The sequence below is a fragment of the Silene latifolia genome, chromosome 7, assembly GCF_048544455.1.
Source record: "Silene latifolia isolate original U9 population chromosome 7, ASM4854445v1, whole genome shotgun sequence".
NCBI classification, from domain to species: Eukaryota; Viridiplantae; Streptophyta; class Magnoliopsida; order Caryophyllales; family Caryophyllaceae; genus Silene; species Silene latifolia.
Window position 1 is genome coordinate 81,565,275 of NC_133532.1, and position 17,681 is coordinate 81,582,955.

The window sequence follows — 17,681 nt, forward strand, 5'->3', positions numbered from 1 at the left end:
TCCTTGTTCCTAGTACTGTTAAGTCCTTGAAGGTTTTGATGTTTTGGTACCTCAAATGATTTGCATAAATAGGCTTCAAGTTGTCCACAAATTTTTCCACGAGGGTAGCTTCATCTGGACGCTCGACAAGTTGGGTACTAGTCTTCCTCCACCTACTTAGGAAGTCGGTGAAACCTTCTTTCTCATTTTGGGTAAGAACCTCTAAAGTGCGCATATTGACTTGGATCTCAACATTATCCGCATATTGTTTAGCGAACTCAATTGCGGCGTCATCCCACGTAGCAATCTTCTTGCGCTCTAGGAAATAGAACCATTGCTTAGGAATGGTATCAAGAGATGAAGGAAAGATCCTTAGGAACATCTCGGGTTTGATGCCTTTGATAGACATGTAATCCTTGAAAGCACGAATGTGGTTCAAAGGGTTTTCATGCGCCTTGAATTTCGGGATATCCGTCATGTTGAAGTTAGTTGGCGATTTGGAACTCACGGCCTCATACTTGTGATTGTTTTCCCTATAGATATCATCCTCTTTGAGGTACATCAATTGTTCCTCCAAGTATTGGAGTCGTTTTTCAGCTTCGGTCAGACCTACAGGAGGGTTAACTTCTTGTGCTCCCACATAAGGTGGAGGGTTGTCATTCACGAAATCATTCGCAAATTCATAAGGCTTTTCATTTTCTGCAGGAGGCAACCTAGTTTCTACAGCAACGATTCGGCCTTCGATTGTGTTGAGGCGATCATACACTTGGTCTTGGCTAGCTTGGAGACGAGTTAGCGCGGCTAGGATTAGATCATTATCATTTGGTGGTTGTCTATTGACACTTGCGTGACTAGTTCCAGGCATCTTGGAAACTGAATAAGAGATCGACGACGAATCAAAACACGATCGACCATTCTAGCACACTTACTTAAAGAAAAGGTGTGACTCGTGAAGTGGAAGTGTGCCACTTGTGTCAAGTGAAGTTTGAAGAAACGACAAAGTTTAGAAATGTTGGTCCTAGTCAACTATAGTGTAGTTGTAGGAATGGACTCGAAGTGAGGTTTTGAAATGAGCTTTGAGGCCCGAATTTTGACTCGACAACCAGACAGAGTTTCGACTGGTTTTGTGCTAAATTTGGCCTTTTTTTTTCGAAAATTTTACATTTTTAAAAGTGGTTTTGATTTTGCAAAATTCGTCATGGTTTTGTTTAGAAAATGGTGATCACATATAATACAAGCATTTATACAGGCATTATAACGGGATGCTGAGTGCATTTAAGAGGGTTTTGGTTTAAAGGGTGGGTTACCATACTGAACAATCAAACCCGGGGTCTGTGGAGAGGCTCGTACCAAACAGGAGTAAGGCCGATTCCTAGTCCATTTCCTCAAGTAGTGAAAGTCCTTGATACAAACAGGAGTAAGCACCATGGTATGGTTGACGTCAATCGTTATCCATCCTTAGGCCCAAATAAGAATTTGAACCATCTAGACGGGACGATTGGTAGAATGGGTTGGGTTGGACCTAGGAAGGCCGAATAAACGGTCTAGGAAGACCGAGTTATGAAAACCGATAACTGTCTCGTACAAACTATTCCCTAACCTTGTTCAAGTTTCACCCTTGGCAACACGTAAGTGTATTATCCCCAGCGGAGTCGCCAAACTGTGGACGCGGGCCCACGGGGTTCGCTTGGGAAAACAAGTTTTTGCATTTGTGGAGTCGCCACCAATTTATTGTGGAAAATTGGAAACCGTTCGAATACCTCGTGTCATGTCAAGACACAAAGTAGTGACATGAACACCAAGAACTCGTTACCCTTAGCATTCTATGTCTAGAATGACTCTCGTGGATGCCAATGAACACGGATGTTCACAGAGATCTGGAGTAAGGGGTGAGGGTACGTATTAGGAAGCTCTTTTGATCGAACGCCTAATCCCGTCCGCCTCGATAGCGGCCTCTACTAATGATTAGGGAAGTCGTCTATATTTGATATGTTGTCGGTTATATGCATGCAATGCAACATCCAATGTTTTAATCCTAGCATGTGAGAATTAACTAAGTCGGTGAACACGTAGTTTAACATGCATTAATGTCGAGGTAGAAATTTAGGTTAATTGCATGTGAAGGTATACAAACAATAAATAATAAAGAATACGATAAAAAAACAACAATTGAAATTACAATAATTACAATGGTTTGATTGATTATGTCGAAAATACATTTAAAACGGATAATTTTAGAAAAACAAGAGAAAATAAATTAACGAACAGATTAATGGTGATAATACGATTAATAGTTAATTAATACGTAAGCTGATAAATTAGGTCAAAGCAGAAACGGAAGTTCAAAGACAGAACTCAACCAGGAACAGGCGCAGCAGAGCTGCGTCCTTCGGAAGAGGCGCAGTGTTCACTGCGTCATTCTGAGTGAATTCACATTTGTGGCCGAATTGCATATCGTTAATATTCATTGGTAATTTAATGCTCGATTAATAATATTCGACTCGGATAGAAGTAATTTAACGGATTATTTACATGCAAATTGGTCATAAAAACGATAAAACATGAGATAAAACTAATTAGAACAAATTAATTACAATATTAATTATGAGGTTAATTATAAATTAAACTTATCAAAATAAATTAATTAGGTTATTAATGCTAAACTATTGATGATGATGACGATGAACAGCCGAAAAAAATAAAAAAGATGAATTCCAGAGACTTGATATGGATGAATCGAATTCCTAAAACCCGGATTGATTTTAATGACGAAAACCCGCAAATATGAATTACTTTGGATTTAAGTCGGGAATTTAAAGGTGATAAATTACTAATTAGATTATATGCTAAAATTATCATACGAATGAAATAAGAACAAACAAAGACGAAGCAAAAACAAACAGACGAAATAAACAGAAGACGAAGGAAGAAGAAGGAAAGCGAGGAGCTGCGCGGCCCTCGGGAAGAGGCGCGGCAGTGCTGCGTCTCTTCAAGAGGCGCGGCGATTCTTTGCGTTCCTTCTCGACATCTGTCTCCCGTTAATCCGTAAAAGAGTTTAACAAAGGGTTTTGGAAATCGGTTTTAAACATATTTTCGACGTAAACCTTAAGGACAAGATGTCGAGAAGGGTTTTGGAAATAGGTTCCTACAATATGCACAAGGCATTTGATAAGGTCTCCTGGAATTCCTTAAGGACTGTTCTCCGTCGCTTTGGTTTTCCATTATTTTGGCATAATATTATATGGGAATGTATTTCCACAGTAAGCTATAATATCCTAATTAATGGGCAACCTTCTTCTACCCTACAACTGTCTTGCGGATTAAGACAAGGAGACCCGCTCTCTCCTTATCTTTTTATCCTCTGCATGGAAATTTTATCTCGAATGATCTTGAAGGCTGAGACACATCGATAGATATATGGCGTTAAATCTCTAGGTAAGCACCACCTCTTTCACATTTATTTTATGCTGATGACGCCTTTGTTTGTTGTAATGCTACTCCCGGCACCTTTGAAGCTCTTCGGGATCTTTTTAAAGCTTTTGAAGTCGTCTCTGGACAAATGATTAACCTAAGCAAATCTTTTATTAAATTTAACCCGAATACTCCAGATGATTTTAAGACCCATCTGATATCGATACTTCATATGTCTGTTGTTGAAACTTTGGTGCCTATTTGGGAGTTCCGATTGATATGCCGAGAAAAAAAACGCTCGCTTTCAATTTTCTAGTGGATCAGATTACTTGCTGGTCTTCGCTTCACTTAAGCCAGGCAACTAAATTGGTGCGTATTAATGCTGTTTTAATTGCCTCTATTAATCACATCACGGCAGTGCTCCCAATCCCAGTAAGTGTCTGTAACAAAATAGAATCCTTAATTTTAGCTTTTAAGTGGCACCGAAGTATCCAAAAGAAATCGATCCATTAGGTATCCAAGGATGTCATGCAAGCACCCAAGTTAGACGGTGGTCTTGGCTTTAAGAACATCTCAATTTTAAATCAAGCGTCTCTCCTAAAGCAACTTTGGCGCATTTATCATAATCCATAATGTTTTTTGGCTTGGCTTTTCATACCAAAATATAAGAAAGACTTTCCGCTTCCAGGGAATAGATCCAAAGCAACTCAACCTTCTTATGCTTGGACTCATATATGTCGTACTACGGCCTCTTGTTCTGATGCTATGGGTTGGAAAGTTGGTAGTGGTATACGGGTCAACTTGTCGTCGGACAAATGGATTAATGGTCCGGCCCCGCGTCTTCGTTGCACAACCAATAATACAAAAATTGAACTTATTAAACTTATTTTACTGAATGGTGCTTGGAATCCTACTTCTGTGTTCCGAAGATTTGAATACTCTTGCGCTAAGCAAATTCTAGATATTGAACCCCCTCATATGGCCATCGATGCCTTTATCTATTGGAAATTTTCCGATGATGGTCATTACATGGTTAAATCGGGCTATAAGTTTTTATATACGAAGCGCCGTGATATTAACCCCCTGCGGACAAAAGCACCTTCTTTCTCTTGGAGAATTATATGGCAGATGAAGCACTCTCCTAAAGTAGTCCTAAGTTTCCCATATTCTTATGGAAAATGGCACATGACATTTTACCAACCTTAACGAATATTTCTAGACGAGGGGTACAGGTCGTGAGGTCGACACTAAATGCATTCTATGTGGCTCTGCACCTGAAACTTTGGACCATCTTTTCCATACTTGTACTATTACGCGACATCTATGGAGGGCTTCTATGCTTAGGCTGAATGTTCTCTCGAACATTCATGTTCCCTTATTATGATGGGTTGGAGATCTCCTAAGTTACTTGTATCATACCTCGACGTCATCGGATCTGCGCCTTCTGCATTTTATATGTATTTTCAAGGTAATCTGGACAATTCGGAATCATATAGTCTTTAGAGACATTAAGATGGAACCAATTTCCATTTTTCATTTAGCTGATCATTTAGTGGCTTCTCACTCTCAACTACCGACTCTTCTTCCGGCTACAAATCATGTTTGTTCTAAAGACGATTTCTCTAAGGACTTGGTTATCGTCTGCCCTGAGCCCGTCCATTATTATCCAAATATTCAGAAATTACGCAAGAGAAATCTCTTTGATGCTCATTGGTATGACTCCAAAAATGAACACTCGGGACCTATTTATATTCGAGCATCATCAAATTTCATTGCGCCTGCTTATCTTCGCCTCCTCATGATGCATGATGCGTATGCCAAGAATCTTGTTCATGTCACCTTTCATGTGACATCTAGAAAACTATCATCCGTTCTTGTAATACCTGTATTTTAGGACTTGGCCAATGGTTAGTCAACGGTAAAAATGTCATTTTGTGATTTATAAATTATATTTCAAAATATGTTTTATTATATTTATTAATTAAAGAATTATGTTATAAGACGGAATAATATAATAAAATAATGAATGAGTCGGGATTTGTTAATTGGGTCGTGTATTGGACCGTGGGTAGTAACTCATGCAACATATTAATATGATAATAATAATAGTATAACAATAGTAATAGTAATAATAATAATAATAATAATAATAATAATAATAATAATAATAATAATAATAATAATAATAATAATAATACAGAATATGAATTAGGAAATTTCCTAGTCCCTTCCTTATACCTACCTTCTACTAGTATAAATACAAGATTAGACCGGATCATAAACTACTTTTGCACAAGATTCGCATAAAAGAAAGAGAGGGAGAATAAGAAGGAGAAAAGTAAAGGAATTTATCGTCTTTTATTCGTCTTAAGGTAACCGTCTCATAAACTCTTCCTTGTAATTAAATTAATAAAATAATATGTTCACCCGACCTTGACCGCCCTTGACCGAGACTGACTTTGACCTTGACCCGTTGACCGTTTGACCCAAATAAAGATTAGGGTTCCAAATTGATTTATTATAGTAGATTGCTAAACTGGACCCATCTTAAGAGCATAAAACTGGACCCTTTGCTAAACTCGACCCAACCTGGTTGTGGGTAGGGTTTGGATGGACCGTAGGGGTCGTGTTGGTGGTGTTGACGGCAGGGATAAGGGCGGTTGATGGTGGTGGCAGGGGGTTTTGGCAGGCAAAGGTCGAAGGGTGCTGAGTGAGTGATACGTGAAATTTATATAAACTTTTTAGCCTCTTATTGCACGCATTTTTGTGCCATTTCTATCGCTTTGTATTGCAAAATGCCCCGAATTGGCTACTTTGGTTTTTTTTGTCTTAATTGCAGAAATGGACTTAAAAGTAGTGGAATCGTACCTTAGTCGTCCCACTTTGCATGCATTTTGAGGAGACGGAGATTTAGAGCAGAAGTCATACCTTGGGAAGCGTGAAGGGAGATCCTTGGAAGGCTAACCAGACGAGTTTGATGCTGATCTATGTGGAAGATACTCGATTGAGAGCTTTGGAGGGTCGATCGAGTGATTTGGCTGCTGCGGATAGTCGATCGCGTAGTTCTTATGCTCGATCGAAGGTGGCTAACTTAGGAGTGTTCGATCGAGAGCTGCTTTTGCTCGATCGAGAGGTTTTGCTGGAGAAGTACTCGATCGAGAGGAATAAAAAGCCTCGATCGAGTAACTAGCTATAGTACACGGGTTAATTAATCCGTGTTTAGATTTATCTTTTGTTAATTTTCACTTCCCTATATAAGAGAAGTCGAGATTAGGTCATAAACATCTCTTACTTTATACTTTCATATTCTTAAACACTACTTTGGCTCTTAATCTCGATTGCTACTTGTTCTTTACGCCGGATTTGCTTGATTGTAATCTTTCTCTACTCTTAATCTCAATCTAATCTTTTGCTTGCTTTATTTATTGTTCTCTTTATTTCATTGTCTCTTAATTACTTTTATTATTATTGCTAGTATTACAATTCATCCTTTGATTCTCTCTATTATGTCTTCTCTTAGCATGTTTATGTTTATTGTTGATTGCGTCGATAGCATGACTAGCTAAATCCTTTTATGTTAGGATTAGGGGAGCCATGGTAGTAAAGTGACGATGTTGTGAATAGGTTAGATGATTTATTTGTGAGAACCTGTGTCCGTAGCAATATAATTGTAATATGTTTAGTTGAGTACACGCTTCTAAATAACTTTAATCTGGTTAATTTCGTTCCTAGATCGGAAGATTGGAATGAACAGACCTGCTATAAACAGTAGACTACCCTAATGAGGACCGAAGTTAAGTTAGTTGTAATCTAGGGTGGATAGCGGACCGGAAAGACCTTTCCCTTGCCCTTCTCACAATAGATTGTCTAGACTATTTATGACTGAATTAATGAACTGCCATGGTGAACCGAAATCCTGACATATCTCTTTTATCTGATCACATATCTTTTATTTTCTCGCTTTATTGCTCTTATCTTTACTTCTCTCGACCTTTGCCTTCGGTAGTTTAGTAAACAAATTAAAACCCCCCAATTGTGACTAGATAGACGGACTTACAGATAGATACCTTGCCTCCCTGTGGAGATCGACCCTACTTACTACTAGCTTCTGTTAGTTGTACTTAGGTAATTATTTTTGGTACCCGACGACCGTACCAAATTTTGGCGCCGTTGTCGGGGAGGCAATAGCCTATTTGTCTGTTTTTGTGTCGTTTATCTTTCTCGGTCTCAGGAAATTTTTTATTCCTTGAGACAGTTCTCACTTATTTTCTCCAGTGCTGTTTATGCCCAGGTCTAACAGGTCAAAGTTAGTTCCAGCTGATCCTGAGCCAGAAAGGACCTTTCTCATTAGACAAAGATTGCAGAGGAAAATTCAAAAGGAAGCCTTGAGTACTTTTGAACCGGAGCTAGAACATTTTTTATTTGCAGAAGACTCGTCTTGTGAAGAAGACAAATCTATTTCTGCCGTAAATCCAGTGAAAATGCCTAATATCGCGAGTCACTCAGAGCCCACAGCTGCCTCAATCCCTAAAGGTTTCAAGCTTACGACCGAGGATGGAAATACTTTTGATATCCGGCCGTCCTATATCAATCTGGTCGAACGGAACCTGTTCCGAGATGTGGCGGGTGAAGATCCGCGTAAACATATGGAAGTTTTCACTGATTATTGCTCTACCATTCCCGCTACTAAGGGAGTGACCCAAGACAAGATTAAGGAGGTTCTATTTCCTTTCTCTTTGACAGATGGAGCCCGTGAATGGCTCACAGATCTTGACAGAACCGCAGCCGGTATTACTGACTGGGATAGTTTGGCCCTTGCTTTTTAGAAAAGGTATTTTCCTCCACAACGAACTAATCAGCTGAGAGGGAAAATTACAAGTTTCAAGCAGACACCGGATGAAAACTTGTATGAAGCTTGGTGACGTTTCAAAAAGTTGGTGAGGTATCTTCCTCATCATGGTTTTGATCAGTGGTTCTTATGCAACCAGTTCTATAATGGGTTGTATGATGACCACCGTGCTATCTTGGATGCCTCATCTAATGGGCGATTTCAGAAGAATAATGATGATGAAAAGGGATAGGCGGGTATTATAGAAGAAATGTCTACCCATTGTACTGAGTATGGGAACCTGAGAGGAGGTATTCAGACAGTTAATTCTATTGACAACAGTGCAGTTGTGGCTCAGCTGGAAGCCATGAATGCCCGTTTTGACAAATTAGAGTTGCAACATGCTGGTGATCAACAGACGGTTCACTTGTTTACTAGACAAGAACCCGTTTCATGTAAGAGGTGCGGTATTAATGACGGTCACACTGCTGTTGACTGTCTAACTAAGAAGGAGAAAGTGCTTGCCTTTCAGCAATATAGACAAAGTGGCTCCTATTATAACAATCAGAGTGGAGTCCATCCCAATTTGAGATGGACCCGTCAGAATGTGTTGAATCCTACCCCTCCTCCGCAGCAGCAACAACCTTATGTCCCTCCTCACAAAGCTCAACAAGGCTTTCAAAAGCCTCCATCCTTTCCACCTCCGCAACAAGGTGCTTCTTCTAGTGGGGTAAGTGAGATGACTGAGTTAAAGTCAATGATACAATTGTTGACTGTCTAATTGCAAAGGAGTGAACAACAAAAAGATGCGGCGATTAAGTCACTCGAGTCTCAAATTGCTCAACTTGCCACTAACCAATCTACAAGAAAGCCGGGTCATCTACCGTCTCAACCCGATAAGAATCAACATAAGATGATTAATCTGATAAATTTACGAAGCGGTCTCTCTTATGAAGGACCCAAAATGTCGACTGGTGAAGACATATCAGACCCGAGACCTGTTGTTGCTGAGAGTGAACAGTCGTCAGTGGACGAAACAATGCTGAATCCAAGGAAAATCCTCGATCGACTCATTTCTGGTGGTAGATCAAGAGGAAATGCAGGAAATAGTACTCGATCGAGTGAAGCTGAAGTTCGATCGAGTACAGCTGATAAACAAGACTTTGATCGAGAGGTGGAAATGCCTCGATCGAATGAAATGGCTGATGAATTTGCTCGATCGAGTGAAATCATACCTCGATCGAGTGATGGTGATAAAGAGGACTTCGATCGAGTTGCTGATGAAGCTCGATCGAATGAAATTGTTGCTGAAAGACCTCGATCGAGAGGAGACATTGGCAGAAAGAAACAAAGGGTTAGAAATTCCAATCACGGTTCCCTTTCCAAGGCGATTGCGGAATAATAAGGCCAACCAACAGTTCGGGAAATATGCTGAAATCCTGAAGAGCCTTCACGTCAACGTTCCTTTCGCCGAACTGCTTACCCAGGTACCCTCTTACATGAAGTTCATGAAAGAAATTTTATCGCGTAAGAGACATTTAAGTGACCATGAAACGATGGCTTTGACTGAAGTAGGGTCCGCCTTAGTTCAGAATAATACCCCACCCAAACAATCAGACCCGGGTCTCTCGCTAAGAGACTGGGTTTGACCAAGTTCAATTATACCAATATGACCGTTCAGATGGCCGACCGTAGTATATCACGGCCAGTAGGTGTCTTAGAGGACATACCTGTGAAAATCGGGAGATTCTTTATTCCCGTTGACTTTGTGGTCTTAGACATACCAAAAGACTCTTATACCCCTAATATTTTAGGGCGACCATTCTTATTTACCGCTCTCGAAGTAATTGATGTCAGGGGGAAGACCCTTACCTTCCAGGTAGGAGATGAGGAGATGACATTTTATCAGTCCAAAGCTCGTAGGGCCCCTATGCAAGTTCAACCTTGCAATGCCCTACCCTCTATTGACCCAAACTTAGACACTCCAGCTGAAAATATTGAATATTGTGCTGCTATAGTGACACCTCCGCCTCAGATTGAGAGCGAAAAGGAGGACCATTCTGTTGTTTTCCTTATTGCAGGTACAGACAGAGTGGATACTGGAGATGCCCTCAGTCATGGTACAGTGAAGGTCAAATTAAGTGATGGGAATGCCGCCAATAACGAGAGGAATGCAAAAGGAAAGAAGAAGGTGAAGGCGTATGTGGGCGCAAACTATTCTCCTTCTATCAGTTCGAGTACAAGCTTATGGTGATCAAAGAGGACTGTCAGCGATGTTGAAGGGACCTCCTCCAGTCAGAAGCCCTCTTTTGGGCTACTACAGTGTTTTGGAAGATGAGCGGGGAATGCCCCATTGTAAAACTTTGTAATTTTGAATTTCCGTTAGACATTTTAATTGCGTTTTTAGACTGTTAAACAATAGCGTAGTTAGTTTTAGCGTAAAACCGAATATAGACTGCATATTTTGTGAATTTGGTATTTACGGGAAGTATTTCAACGTGTTTCTATGCAGGTTTGGGGAAGATTTATCGTATTGGGATGTGTGCCAAAGGAAAACACCTCGATCGAGTGCTTTTTGTACTCGATCGAGAGGAATGCCCAGGAGAATTGTTCGATCGAGCAGTTTAAACCTCTCGATCGAACTGCCCAAAAGGAGGAGTTCTCGATCGAGTAGAATGTAAGAGAAAGCTCTCGATCGAGTGGTTTCAAATCACTCGATCGAGTGAATACGGCTTACATCACGCAGGAAGTTCCTTTTGTAATACTACGGTTTTATGAGCCTCTGGGTACTCTACCGAGTGGGCCTTACTCTGTCGAGTAAGGGTGTTTTGCATTTTAAAATAGTTTCTGACCTGTAGGGTACTCGATCGAGTAGCCTTGGTACTCGATCGAGTAGGCGGCACTCGATCGAGTACGTCAGTTACTCGATCGAGTAGCCCGGTTTACGGGTAATGTTTTGTCGGGTTTTGTTAATAATGCGAATTAGTATTTAAACCTTTCCGTCACTTTCATAAAACGCTTTTATAAACCTAATCACTTTGAAAAGAGATTGCAACCTACGTACTTCGCATCCTTCGCATTATTGACAAATCCCGGAGCTTGGGAGGTCGGAATTCATCGTTCCTTACATTCTTGTGATCCTTGCGTCGAGGGTAAGATCTACGTACTGATTTTATGGTATTTTGTTAAGGTTGTTTAAACCCTAATTTGGGGGTTTGGGGGTTTTGTTGTCTTTTATGATTGTTAGTAATTGTATGATTATATGTTAGGAGAAGGATTCGTAGAGGAGGCCTTTTGATAACAGCTGTTGAGACCGTCTGATTGTATTGCATTCCAGGTAGGGTTTCCCTACTCAGTATTAGTCACATGATGTGTTGGTTGTGCTTTGTGATTGTTGAATATTATCATACGAGTATTGTGACGGTTGTTGGTTTTGATTGTTGATAGTAGTTGTGGTTGATTGTATCTGTTTGTGTTCTTCGGGGTGCGTCCCTGGCTGAGTGGAGTCACTTGCGGGAGTGGCTTCACGCCCATTATTCGCCTTCTGTGGACCCGCCACGAAAGGGATGTGCACATTAATGGATTTGGGTTTATCGCTCGACGGAGATGAGCGGGGCTTAGGTGGGAACGATTGCGGTCCCCCATCGGCGGCGAGGAGTAACTGTTGCGATGGGTACTGCGCGGGGCTACACACTTTAGTGTGTAGTCGATGTTGTGGAGTTGATGATGGAGTTTGGAGTATGTCTGTGACGATTGAGCTGTGTTGTTTGTTGTATTGTTGAGTTATATAAATTGTGTGATTAGTACTGACCCCGTTTATTGTTTTAAAAACTGTGGTGATCCATTCAGGGATGGTGAGCAGTTGTTGAGCAGGTATGAGTCGAGATACATGGGATAGCTGGGATGTGTCACCTTCAGATGATAGAGTCTTCCGCTGTAGCTTGAGTAGTTATCAGACGTTTCATTTAGTTGATTAGACAGTTGTTTTGGGAACTTGTAACCCGTATTTTGGGCATTTGGTTTTGGATTGTATTTATTCACTAGACTTATACTATTTAAACGTTGTTTCGCTATTGTCATATGATTATCATTGCCTCGGGAAACCGAGATGGTGACATCTTTATACCTGAGTGGTCCTGGTAAGGCACTTGGAGTATGGCGGTGTCACAAAGTGGTATCAGAGAGACGATCCTGAAACCTGTAACTAATGAATATAATGAACATAGGGAGTCAATTAAAATGAACCCGGGGTAAAGGTTGTAGGAGCTAATGCAAAGGCTTGGGAGACGTCCTAAAGTAGCGAACTCGCCCTACAATTTTGAACCGGTCACATGGGGGATATATGTCAAGGTCGTATGTGGTGTCTGCTAGTTTGTATGTGAACGTAATGATATATGTTGTGAATTGTTGGATGTTGGGAGTGGAGGATTGAAATTGTGATTGAAAAGTTGGTGGGGTGTGTTTATATGTTGGTTGGCATAAAGAAGCATGATGGTTGTTTATTATGTGGCATTTAATAACATGAAGTAGATTATTTTGTTGATTGTATGAGGAATTGTGTAGAATTGCATGCGTAGTTATATTATAATGTTGAGATTATGAAGTTGCATAGTATGTTGGGTTATGTGAGATAACATGCGGATAGTATGTACGAGTCAGCATGACTCGATCGAGTGGGGGGCACTCGATCGAGTAGGTGAGGTACTCGATCGAGTAGGTCTGACTCGATCGAGTGGGTACTTTGACGTTTTCATGATCAGAACCATGTTTTTGGGTACTCGATCGAGTACATAGGGGCACTCGATCGAGTAGGGGGGCACTCGATCGAGTGGCTAGGCTGCTCGGTCGAGTATGTTAGAGATCAGAAGGTCTGTTTTGAGTCTGGAGTCGGGGCACTCGATCGAGTACGTTGGGCACTCGATCGAGTAGCCTCTACTCGATCGAGTAGGTTTAGGCACTCGATCGAGTGGGTTCTGTGCAGAATGTTTTCGTGTTTTGGGTTACGGTATGTATGTTTATATCTACCTTTTCTTATATAGTTTCAAGATGCCGCCAAAGAAAACCGCTTTGTATGCGAGAGCCGAGAGCATGAACATAGACGATATAGTTAAGACGTTGGAGCATCAAGATGCTCTTACGGAGGCCCTAAAGAGAGTGGGGAAGGATAAGGAGGTTGATCACTCTAAGATCAGTCTTTATATAGCGAGGTTCAACCCAAAAGAGTATAAGGGGACCGGGGAGCCAATTCTTCTTGACAATTGGCATCGTGAGATGGAGAACATTCTGGATCCAGTACATTGTCTGATGAGATGAAAGTAGAACAGTGCGTTCTACTTGAGGGAAGCGGCTGTGAGTGGTGGGACAAGGTGAAAGCGAGTGCTAGAGATGTATACGAAGCAGTGGTCTGCTGCTACATACTTGGGAAGAGTTCCGGGAGGGCTATGAGGAGAGAGTTTGTACACGAGCATGTGAGGAGTAAGTGAGGGAGGAATTTGATGGGTTTAGGATGACATCTGATATGTCGGTTGCTGAGTACTACAAGCAGTTTAATGAGAAGTCTAGATATGCTGAGGGCATGGGTTTGAGTGAGGAAAACCTAGCGCTGAGATTTGAGAGGGGGTTGACCCCCAGGATTATGGACAAGTTACCCGTGGGAGTCCTTACTGATGTTAATGAAGCTTATGAGAGGGCTGGGAGAGCTGAGAGGTTGGTAGAGATGGCCCGGGAGAGAGGAAGTGAGAAAAGAAAGGCTGAGAGTAAGGGTGGTGGCCAATCTAATTACAAGAAAGGCAACCACAATTAGGCTAGAGCGTTTTCTTCTGGCTCGGGGTTCAGTGTTGGGGCTTCCTTTGGGCGTGGTCGTGGGAGCGGTAGTGGTAGTTGGGCGGTGTAGGCCACAAGAGACATGAGTGCGCGAGTGTACCGGGAGCTTTTCAAAGACCGGCTCAGGGGAGCTATTCTCAGGGGCCGGCACAGAGTTATGCGAGTAACAGACCGGCTGGGTCATGGTCTAACCGGGGAGGTCATAGCAACCAGGGTGGAGGTAACCGCAATGGCGGTAATTCTTATCAGAAACCAGCTACGAACAACAACAATAATCAGGGGTCGGGTGCTAAGCCGACTACTTCGAACCCGAGACTTGTCCGGGGAGGTGGACGAAGACCGATGAAAGTCAGTATATGATGGACAAGAAAGCGGTGAGGACGACGCACATGTTATCACTGGTACCTTTCTTGTTAACGGTATTCATACCTTTGTTTTGTTTGATTCGGGGGCGTCTCAGTCGTTTGTATCTTCGAGTCATGTTAAATGGTTGGGTCTGAGGGTATATGACTCTGTAAGTGAGAAAGTTTTTATACCTTCGGGTGAGTCTGTATCATGTGGGAGGTTATATAGGGATGTATCTATGATAGTTGGGCAAGTTGATCTACCTGTAGACTTGCTAGAGTTTCCTTTAGACGGTTTTGAGATGATAGTCGGGATGGATTGGTTAGGAAAGTACAAAGCTAAGATAGACTGTCATCAAAAGAAAGTGTCTTTGAGAGGTCCTAAGGGCGTTAGTGTGTCTTATCGTGGGTTGGTGGTCAAACCCAAAGTTAAGTTGATTGCAGCTGTGACCTTGAAGTCCTATCTGAGGAAGGGATGCCCTTTGATCTTGTGCTATGTGAGGGATGACCGGATAGAGAGTTTGACAGTTGATCAGATACCAGTGGTGGGTGAGTTTTCAGATGTCTTTCCAGAGGAGATCCCGGGGTTGCCACCGAAGAGGGAGATAGATTTCACGGTTGAGTTGAAACCGGGGACGGGGCCAATCTCTAAGGCACCGTACCGGATGGGTCCTAAAGAGTTGGAGGAGCTCAGGAAGCAGTTAGATGATCTGATAGAGAAGGGATACATTAAACCTAGTGTATCACCGTGGGGAGCACCAGTTCATTTTGTAAAGAAGAAAGATGGGATCTTGAGGTTGTGTATAGATTACAGGGAGCTGAACCGAGTGACAGTGAAGAACAAGTATCCTTTGCCAAGGATAGACGACCTGTTTGATCAGTTGAGTGATGCATCAGTCTTTTCCAAGATTGATTTGAGGTCGGGGTACCATCAGGTTAAGATTAGAGAGGTGGACATACCAAAGACAGCTTTCACGTCGAGGTATGGCCATTATGAGTATGTGGTGATGCCTTTTGGGTTATCTAATGCACCGGCTGTGTTTATGGATTTGATGAACAGAATCTTCAGTCAGTTTTTGGACAAGTTTGTGGTGGTATTCATTGATGATATCTTAGTCTATTCCAAGACTAAGGAGGAGCATGAGGAGCATCTAAGGATTGTGTTGCAGACCTTGAGGGAGCATGAGTTTTATGCTAAGCTGTCCAAGTGTGAGTTCTGGTTAGAGAGAGTTGCTTTTCTGGGGCATGTGATCTCTAAGGATGGGGTAGCTGTGGATCCGGCAAAGATTGAGGTAGTGACCAAGTGGGAAGCACCAAAGAATGTTGCTGAGATCCGGAGTTTCTTGGGTTTAGCTGGATATTACAGACGGTTCGTGAAGGATTTCTCCAAGATTGCTAGACTTATGACAGCTTTGATGAGGAAAGAGAACAGGTTTCGTTGGGATGAGAGTTGTGAGACGGCGTTCCAAACATTAAAGGAGTGTTTGACCACAGCTCCTATCTTAGCATTGCCTGAAGGGAGTGAGAACTTTGAGGTTTATACAGATGCCTCAAAGAATGGGTTGGGATGTGTGTTGATGCAGAACGGTAAGGTGATTGCCTATGCGTCTAGGCAATTGAAGCCTTATGAGGAGAATTATCCTACACACGATCTAGAGTTGGGTGCAGTGGTGTTTGCTCTCAATATTTGGAGACATTACCTTTATGGGGCGACCTTTAAGGTATTTTCAGATCACAAGAGTCTCAAGTACATCTTCACTCAAAAGGAGTTGAACATGAGACAGAGGAGGTGGATGGAGCTGATTGGCGATTATGACATGGATATTATCTACCATGAAGGGAAAGCCAATGTTGTTGCAGATGCTTTGAGCAGGAAGAGTGTACATTCTTTGTGTACAACTTTATCTTTGATGAGGTTGAGAGATGAGGTGGGAAAGTTTGGGATACATATGATGCAGAGAGGGGATGCCATGGGAGATTTGACAAGATCACAGGCGATCTTTATGATGATATTCGAGGTAAACAGGTGTTGGATCCTAAGATGGTAGAGTGGAGAGCTGGAGTAGAGAAAGGGACAGTGTCCAGATTCTCTATTCATTCAGATGGTAGTTTGAGGTTTGATGGGAGGTGGTGTGTTCCTAATGATGGGGAGCTGAAAAAGACAATCATGACAGAGGCACATTGTACACCATATTCAGTACATCCAGGTGGTGACAAGTTATACAAGGATTTAAAAAACACGTTACGGTGGCCTGGGATGAAGAAAGAGACAGTGAGTTTGTGGCCCGTTGTTTGACATGCCAGAGAGTTAAAGGGGAACAACGATGACCACAAGGTAAGATTCAGTCTTTAAAGGTACCTGAGTGGAAGTGGAATCCATTTCTATGGATTTTATCGTGGGTTTGCCAAGAGTCAACAGTAACAACATGATATGGGTAATAGTGGATCGACTGACCAAGTCAGCTCATTTTGTACCAATGAAAGATACATGGACTAAGGCACAGTTAGCTATGGCTTATCAGAAGAATGTGCTAAAGTTACATGGGGTCCCTAAGGACATAGTATCTGACAGAGATGCGAGGTTTATCTCAAAGTTTTGGAAAGAGTTGCAGGAATCTTTGGGAACGACATTGAAGATGAGTACAGCATTTCATCCTGCGACAGACGGTCAGACTGAGAGAACAATCAAGACTCTTGAGGATATGTTACGAGCCTGGGTGATGGACTTTGGTGGTAGCTGGGAACAGAGATTAGATTTGATCGAGTTTTCTTACAACAACAGCTATCACACCAGTACTGTCATGGCACCGTTTGAGGCCTTATATGGGAGGAGATGCAGGAGTCTGATTTGTTGGGACGACAGTGCTGAGGCAGTGGTTCTAGGACCAGAGATGGTACATGAGATGGTTGAGCAGATTAAGATTATCAGGGAAAGGATGAGAGCGGCTCAGGATAGGCAAAAGAGTTATGCATATCTACATCGCCGGGATATAGAGTTTCAGGTTGAGGACAAGGTTCTTCTGAAAGTGTCTCCTATGCGTGGGGTTATGAGATTTGGGAAGAAAGGCAAGTTGAGTCAGAAGTTCATCGGACCTTATGAGATCTTAGACCGGGTTGGAAAGGTTGTCTATCGTTTGGCTTTACCAGCTGCGTTGGAGAGAGTGCATAATGTGTTTCATGTATCCCAGTTGCGCAAGTATGTGAGTGATCCGTCACATATGTTAGAGGCAGAGAGCATAGAGCTAGATGAGTCCTTGTCTTATCTTGAGGTGCCTAAACAGATTCTTGACCAGAAG

At 42.0% G+C, this 17,681-nt stretch overlaps 1 non-coding gene across 1 annotated transcript; it reads right to left on the reverse strand.

The window, feature by feature from the left end:
* Nucleotides 1-8,247: 8,247 nt before the first annotated feature.
* LOC141593282 (small nucleolar RNA R71) lies at nt 8,248-8,353 on the reverse strand. Its single transcript, XR_012521380.1, has one exon. It is a non-coding gene; the product is annotated as a small nucleolar RNA R71 (small nucleolar RNA).
* Nucleotides 8,354-17,681: the final 9,328 nt, after the last annotated feature.